General features: G+C 49.7%; 1 long non-coding RNA gene across 1 annotated transcript; it reads right to left on the bottom strand.

The window, feature by feature from the left end:
* Positions 1-4,424: 4,424 nt before the first annotated feature.
* LOC136558309 (uncharacterized) lies at positions 4,425-7,534 on the bottom strand. Its single transcript, XR_010783850.1, has 5 exons — positions 7,151-7,534; positions 6,562-6,626; positions 5,879-5,942; positions 5,576-5,602; positions 4,425-5,218 (listed from the first exon to the last, which is right to left on the bottom strand). It is a non-coding gene; the product is annotated as an uncharacterized lncRNA (long non-coding RNA).
* Between the last annotated feature and the right edge of the window lie 879 nt (positions 7,535-8,413).

Below are 8,413 nucleotides of genomic sequence, written 5' to 3'. Positions count from 1 at the left end.
CAAATGGAACGCAGGGATTCCCTGTCACCCCTGGGATACCCCTAACAGCCGGGAAAAGGCAGGTTTTCCTTCAATCAACACCCTTCGAACCGCAGGTGAAGGCGGATCCCTCCCAGTTCGAACACAGACAATATTAGGAGAGTAGCTGCTTGCCTCTCCTTCTTTTGTCTTCACAAGCTCCGTTTTTGGTCCTGGGGAACCGGGGAGGGGGGACTGCCAAGATCAAATCGAAAAGGGAAAGGACCAAAGTCCCCGCTCCAAATCCACACGCGCTCACCCGTTCGGCTGCTGCTTCCCGGCACAAAGATTCGTCCCTCGGCACCTCCTTGAAGCGATGCTCCGCGTCTCCAAGCGCGCATCCAGGTGTTCGCCCAGACGCTGCGAGAAGCTCTCGCAGTCCTTCCATGAGACAGCCCCGGGAGCCCCCCATGAACCCCTCTTCTCAGCAGCTCCATGCAAAAGGGAGCTGAGGCGAAGCCTCCCCCTAAAATTGCCTCCCCCCCCCCCCCCCCCCCCCGGCAGGAGCCGGCCCCTCATCATCCTCACAGCTCACACCTGGGGCTGCTCCGAGCCCCCCATCATCCTCACAGCTCACACCTGGCGCTGATGCCACTCTCCAACAGCGCCTCTCCCCGTCCAGCACACAGCCCGCTTCTCACAGACACAGAGCCAGCAGACATCTGCTCCGGGTGCTGGCTGTTCTTAGTCCGTCTGCTTCCACAATTCAGACACGGACGTGCGCTGATGGCACTGAGGGAAAGCTTTCCAGTGCACAAAACTGTCATTCTGGTAGCACGCTTTGAGACGCCTTCAGAAAAAGCAGAATCAGCGCCACCTCCTAAGAGCCCTGCTGAGGAACCCCGCCCTCCTTGGGACACCCAATGCAGCAGAGCTCGAAAAACAAAGGGAAAAGTCAAGCTTGGAGTGGAAAAAGACAATAGAAATACAGCAGCCTTTCAAGAAAGCCTTCACACAGTAATAGTGGGACCCGGTCACATTTCTTCTTTCCTTGCTCTCTGGAATGACATCAATACGAAGTAAAAAACCCACACGAAACCCAAGGCAGAGCTGGGATTTTACACGTCTTCCTTTTGGCTCTCGGGATGACAAGCGCCTCTTCCGGGACTGCGACACGATTTGGGCGCTGGCAGAGAACGGAGGCAAAAGGTGCCAGAGAGCCCCTTCTATCGCCTTCAGCCCCTGCAGCTGTTCTGAGGGTTCCAGGGCACAGCTCGGTCCGTTCCTAGATCAAAACCTCACGGCAATATCTTCAGAACTACTACCCATCTCCAGTCGGAACCTTCTACATTCCTGGAAACAAATGAGTGCGTAGAGATGGTTTCTCCCCAGCTGAGTTTAGAGACCAATTCCTATTCTTTAGCAATACCTAGAAAACCGAACGCCTTGCCAGGTTTTAGCATCCTACACCCACTCACCCCTCCCTGTGCATTTGGTGGCAGCTTTGGGTCCCTCTGGGGGACGGCACCCAGCGTGACCCCCGCCCCTCGCCCGCCCCCCACCTGCTCCTGCACCGCAGTGGGGCTCCCTCTCCTGGGCACCTTGGGGTGCCCCCAACGGCATCAGAGCCCCGAGTCTTCACCCCCCCCCCCCTTTTCCTGACCCCCAAAGAAGGCTCAGAACGAATCCGACTGCCCTGGACAGCAGCGCAGCGCTTCCCCCAAGCCCTTCCCACACGTGCATGGCCCCAGCAAGGGATTCTGCTGCAACAAGAAAGCGGGGGCAGCCCCCAGAAGGCTTGAGGTTCCTGCCCAGCCTCGCTGTCACGGGCCGGGGGCAGCGAGAGAGGGAGCGGCACAGACGGCGGGGACGGCCCGGCACAGGGCGGGGGCCGCTCTCAGCGCCATGCCGGCAAAGCCGCAGCTCCGGCGCTGTCGGCCGGGCTGCTTGAGCGGCACGGGGGGATCCGCCGAGAGCCTCCGGCCCCGCGCGGGGACTCCTGCAAGGGCCCAGGGCCGCCGGGCTCCGGCCCTCGGGGCTTTATTCTCCGGCAGCCCGAGCCCCGCGGCTGCGGGGCAAAGAAGGAAAGGGGGCACGGGAAGAGAGGAGCGAGAGCAGGGCATGAGAAAGGGCGGCGAGGGAGCTCGGGCTGTGCAGGAAAGCGGGACGGGAAGGGAAAGCCCGGGACGAGGGTACAGGGAGGCTGGGCAGAGGAAGGAGAGAGGGGGAACAGAAGGGAGTAGCGGGCTAGGGACAGGACAGGAAGGAGCCGGGTTTGTGGGGGGAGAGGGAATGGGGGAAAGGGAGCGAGAGAAGGCGAATACGGGGAGAAGGAAGGAGGGCTAGAGAGAGGGACAGGCGGGGAAGCCCCCCAGAGCCCCGGCTGCACCCCGAGCCCGGCCTGGCGCCTCGCCCTGCCCGGGATGCTGCGCTCGGCGGAGCTCGGCTCGCTCCGGAGACGCTCGGCTCGAGTCGGCTCTTGTCGCCTCAACTCGGCTCTTGGCGCCTGCATTCGCCTCTTCGGCAGAGCTCGCCTCGCTTCGGCCCAACTCCCAGCCGCTCTGTGCCTTCGGCGCGCCTCGGCTCCGCTCGCCCCGGTTCGCTCGAGGCCGTCAGGGTCGGCCGCTCTCGCCTTGCTTCGGCCGAGCTCGTGCCATTCCCCCGAAGGCGGCGTCGTTCGGTTGTGTTTTTAGAAATATCTTTCTCTATCGATTGTATCTTTCTATAGTTAGATTTATATTTCTAGAATACTTCTATTAATCCAAATAAAAACCCCATCTCTAACCAAAAAAATACACGAAAACACCTTCTTTTAAACGGTATCGAAATATTTTTATACTTTGTATAGTTATACTCACATTTATATATATAGTTTCTTTTGATGCAATCTATTAATAATTATAATATCTATAAAATTCTAGACATGTATTTAAAGTATTATTTATATTATGTATCGTATCTACTGCTGCAACTGATTTTTTCTTCTAGTTTTAAACTTTATCTGTACGTATTTATGATATATTTCTAGACTTAGATTTCTACCTTCATATTCTTTGTATTTATCATTTTTATCATCAAAACCCTGCCTACTGGCAAGTAAAAAAAACCGCTTTCTTTAACGATTTAAAAAATATTTTTATATTTATAATTTTCCTATTTCTATTTATCATTTGCTCTCTAGTACGTGATAACATACCTGCTCCTGCACCGCAGTGGGGCTCCCTCTCCTGGGCACCTCGGGGTGCCCCCAACGGCATCAGAGCCCCGAGTCTTCACCCCCCCTTTTCCTCTAGTTAGAAACTACACCGGAACTTTTTTCTGGAAACAAAGACACGACCTAAATCCTCTCCCCACGTCCTAGACAGATAGATGTTCAGTTCTTAGTTGACTGGGCAGCAGTTTCTTCAATAGAACGAGAAACAATATGGAAACGTTTTAGCTACAAGCAAATAGGCAAATCTGAACAAGGTCCTGGTGGCCAGCCGCTGCAGTTATTTTGAAGCAATTTTTTAAACAATCAAGTACTGATCCCACAAAAAATAAAGCAAAAAGCTGACTACTGGCTAAGAAAGAAGGAAAAATTAACTTTTGACGACAACAACAACATTCCAAGGACACAGGCTTTTTTCCAATCTCATACCTTATTACTACCTCTCTTGGGAATTCTCATCGTGGATCCCAAAAGGAATAAATCCCTCAGCGTGTCCTAAAGCACCAAGGAGCTACCTACAAGTGAAGGTGGCTACTTTCAGTGCAGACACAGCTGATGACACAGCAGTAGCGCAGTTCTATGCTGCACAGGGATAATACTGTCTCCTCTTCTCCAGCAGCTGACTCTCTCCTGCCATGGTTTCTGTAAATGCATCAGAGCACGACCTTAAACACAAACAGGCAAGAAAACACCATCAGAAGTCTTTCATTGAGCACTACAAGAAGGGTTCCAAGCAGAGACCAACAGAATTTCAAGGAAGCAGTATGCAATTAAACCACCTCAGACTCGTTCAAGTATCCGGCAGGTAGATGGAACCAAAATGGAACCATTCAGAAACGACAAAGAAAACCTCCCCAAGTATTTATACAGGAGTCCTTAACGTCAGAAATGGGATGACAGGTTATGTTCAGATAAGATGAATGTTTATTTGGATGTAGAAATAAACTTCTCTCATGGTCCTTTGCCAAAAAATAGAACCTACAAGTGAACACCTACACCTGCCTAAAAAGACCTAACGAGCCCCTGGCAGCCACCGGCATCAAAGCACAGGGGATGTTTCTAATCCAGGCTAAGGAGAACAATATCACCTTTTGTTCTCTCCAGTTTGTTTCCTCTGCAGTCCTATTTGCTTCTTATGATTTTTACACTCTCTGTATCTTCTCGGGCAGCGCTGAGTCTGACGACCGGGATACGAGAGTCCTTCCCTGCCCTACGGAGAGAACCAGGAAAAAAAGTTAAAAAAAGAACAGGGCAGTTTGAAGTTAATACTTCCGACGAGAAGCAGCACCTGACAAACAGAGTGAACAAAGCGTGACACCTCCCTGGGGACAGAAGACTTACAAACTCTCCGGGATTTACAATCCTAGTAACCAAGCCCTTCAGCACAGCAGCCAAGTGTCCCATTAGGTGGTGCTGCACCAAAGAATGATCCGAGAGGTTCCAAAGAGTGAAACGCACGTTATTTTCCAAAGACGTAAAATCGTGCAAAATAACAAAACTACAATAGATCTAAACTACAGGGCAAGAGTACAAGTGTTAACTTGAGGAGCTGGAACCATCCAGGTAAGCAACTGCTACCTGGATCCTCAACAGAGTTTGAGGAACCCTCCAGGATACAGAAGGGTTTTCCCCAGAAATTACACAGGCCGAGTTTTGATAGAAGTACACTTGCCAGATGCTCAGAAACGTCACCCATCCTCCTCCGGGTGTCCTGAGAGAGCTGCGAATGGCTCTCACGTGGTTTGAGCTGGTTCTGTAAGGGCTCAGGGTGAATTTCACCAGATGCAACCAAACTGGGCAACACCCAGTGGGACAGAAGGAACCCAAAGCTTGTTTTACCCAAAGCTTGGGTAAGCAGAGCTCCAGCAAATACTGAGGAAACGGACAGAACAGGGTAACAAATAATAAACATACCTTTTTTTTTTTTTTTTTTCAGATGAGCAAAACAATTAAGGAGAAGGTGGAAAACTCACCATGACTGAACATTTCATCACCTGTAAGCTGACCATCCTTAGCATAGAGGATTCCAAATTTAAAATTCACCGATCCCTGGAAAATAAAACCAAATATTATTTGGTAAACAGTCAAACAGAAGACATAACAATTTGGGTCCTCTAATCTTTGCATACATCCTACACATCAGAACATACATTTTATACTATCTCCTACTACACGATAATTTACCTTTAAACTTTGATAGTATAGCATAAAACCATTAACTTAGATGGGTGATCAATTATTATTAAGTTGGTGCTTCAAGTTATTTTTGCTGTCAGGTTCAAAAAAACATTACTTCTTTTTACTGTAACGAGCAATTGATTTAGAAGTCATCAAAAGCCCATCAAAATACAAAGCTGTACTCACCGGACGGGTCTGTGAGCAAGAAGTAGTTAGGCTTGTACTCACCTCTTGCCCTTCAAGAACCAGTAAATCCTGTCAACAAAAACAGCATCTTTAGCCCCCTCCTATTAAAGATTCTACAAGGATGATGGTTTTATTTGTGTTTAGAAGTTTGGATTTGAAATGGCCAGTTCAATGGATAAAGAGACAGTTTAAGTAGTATTCGATTATTATTATTATTATTATTATTATTATTATTATTTTTATTAGCTACTGGAAGAAACAAACCAGTAGTATCTATACTTAATTACTTCTATTTCCAGGAAATCATAAAGAAAAAGAACCAAACAAAAAAAAGTCACTTCCTACCTTTTGTATCTCAGGATGAAAAATGTCTCTTGGGCTCTTCTCCAGTTTCTCCAGACTCCTGGCACTGAAATGCAAATGAACGAGTGCTTTAGAGGAGGGCAAGTGCACATTCCAACCCCGAACCACCAACCGATTGCAGTTACAGCGCTTACAAAATGAATCGTTCCCAGAGCCTCTGGGAAATGGAACGGTTGGTGCAACTGCCATTTCTTCCCCAAAATACTAACTTCCAACACTTCCTAAACTTAGTTTGCATTTTAAAAACAGAAATTAGGGAGACTCAGTGGGGAGATCAGGTTGAAATTGATTTCCTTCTAAAGCACAGGGCTCTGTTCCATCACCCTTCACTTTGGCTCCACACAGAATCACGGGGAGCATTTTAGGAGGGCCCAAGAACCAATTCTATTTCTCTCTTTTTTCTAGTTCTCTCTCTTCCTAAATCATTCAAGGCAAGTCAAATGAAAAAGGACAAGTTCAGCATCAAATTCACACTTTTTCCCTTTGTCTGCTCAAGAACAGGCTTTTAAACCACTTCTTGCTGCCTTCAACGATTAAGACTTGCAAAACAGTTTCGCAAGTTTGATAGGTTTATCATAAAAACCACAGAACACAAGCTCTGAATTACAGGAAAAGGTACACAGGCAAATATCTCAGCTGATGGTGGCTTATTTGTAAACACATACCTTAACGGAGATTGCACTGAGAATGTTTCAGTGGGACTCTAAGGGAAAAGTATTTTCTGAGTACCCTGTAAACAAGAAAAGCTAGGATATATTACAGGACATACCCACTTGTTCTGCATATTCAAATAGGATTATCAATAAAAACATTTAAGAAGGAAGAAAACCAAGGTAATTTTACTCAGCTATATTTGCTGCCGATTTAGAGAAAAAAAAAAAAAAGTCACGGGTGCTGCAAAGAAAAAAAAAAAAAAGTGAACCAGAAACGCCTACAGTAGAACTTTAAAACAATTGCTTGGATAAAAGCAGCTCATGGAACATGAAGTAGAAAAAAAGCGAAACCAGTATCAGACCTGCCTATTTTCTTACCATTGCACAAGAAAAATCCGACAAGCGGTATAAAGTCACTGCCTAAAACCGATCCTAGGATGTACCCAAGAACAATTGAGGCATTTGCTAATCTAAACGGAAACCTTTTCCGGACCCTAGTGTCAAATCACGCGTTTTGTCTTGCAGCAGCTCGAGGCTGGAGAGCATTTCCCCTGGGGGTCGGGAGGGTAGGGGCACAAGGGGCTGAGTTTGCGGATCGCACCTGTGCCAGCAGAAGGATCCAGCCCGCGCGCTCCTTGCGCTCGCCATTCTCCGGGCCATCGCTGTGTTTTACTGCTCAGCGATGCCGCTCCATCTGTTTGCGTGGAAGAAAGAGCCACGAGCACTGAGGCACTCAGCAGCCGTGTCATTCCAGCCGCTCGTCCGCCCCCGCCCGCAGCAGCGGCAGCAGCCCGAGGGACACGGCTGCAGCTCGGCGGCTCCCGCGCCTCCGCCAGCCGCCGCACAGTGACCGCGGCAGCGCCCGGCGCCGCTCGCCCGGGGCGGCTCCTGCAGCTCCCGGCCCGCGGCAGCAAAGCACCGCCTGGCGCTCCGCCATCGGCGGGCGGCAGCGCGCCCCGCCCGAGCTGAGCCCCCGCCACCGGGACCGCTGAGCGAGGCCGAGGCACCGGGCAGACGCCCCTTCCGCGCCGCTCGGCTCCGTGCGGGCGGCCGGCCGGAGGCTTCGCCCCTCCACCGTCGCTGCCGCGGCTCCGTCCCGCGCGGGAGAGGCGCCGGGAGCTCCCCGCGCCCAGCCCGCTCCCCCGGCGCGCGGCCGCCTCGGCCCGCCAGCCATTCATATGGCGCGTCGGCCGTTGCGTCAGACGCCGCGCTTTACGGCCGCAGGGCCTGCCGGGAGTTGTAGTCTCGGACTGACAGCCACCGCTCCGTTTTCCGCCACCGGGAGCTGCGGTCCCGCCGGGGGATCAAACGGCTCCTTCGCTCCTGGGCGCGGAAGCACCTTAGGCAGCACCGCCCCTCCCGAATGTCCTTTCTTTTCCACTCCAACTCTTTTTTCTTTTTTTCACTCTGTTTTTCACCCCCTTTTCCACTTTCGCTCTTTCTTTTTCACTCTCACCCTTTTCCTTTTTCATTTTTTTCTTCCTTTCTCTTCCTTCTTTTTTTTTCTTCCTTTCCTTTTTCCTTTTCTTTCTTTCTGTCTGTCTTTCTCTCTCTCGTTCTTTCTTTCTCTTGCTCTCTTCCTATCTCTTTCTTTCTTTCTTTCTTTCTTTCTGTCTGTCTTTCTCTATTTCTTTCTCTCTCTCTTTCTTTCTCGCTCTCTTTCCATCTTTCTTTCTGTCTCTCTCTATTTCTTTCTCGCTCTCTCTCTCTTTCTCTCTCTTTCTTTCTTTCTTTCTCTTTTTCTTTCTTTCGCTCTCTTTCTGTCTCTTTCTTTCTTTCTCTCACTCTCTTTCTGTCTCTCTCTTTCTTTCTGTCTTTATTTCTTTCTCTCTCTCTTGCTTTTTTTCTCTCTCTTTTTTTCTGT

Source organism: Molothrus aeneus, chromosome 6 (assembly GCF_037042795.1).
Source record: "Molothrus aeneus isolate 106 chromosome 6, BPBGC_Maene_1.0, whole genome shotgun sequence".
Lineage (NCBI taxonomy): Eukaryota > Metazoa > Chordata > Aves > Passeriformes > Icteridae > Molothrus > Molothrus aeneus.
The sequence above is the reverse complement of the archived record's forward strand: the minus strand, read 5'-3'. Positions and strand labels throughout refer to the sequence as shown.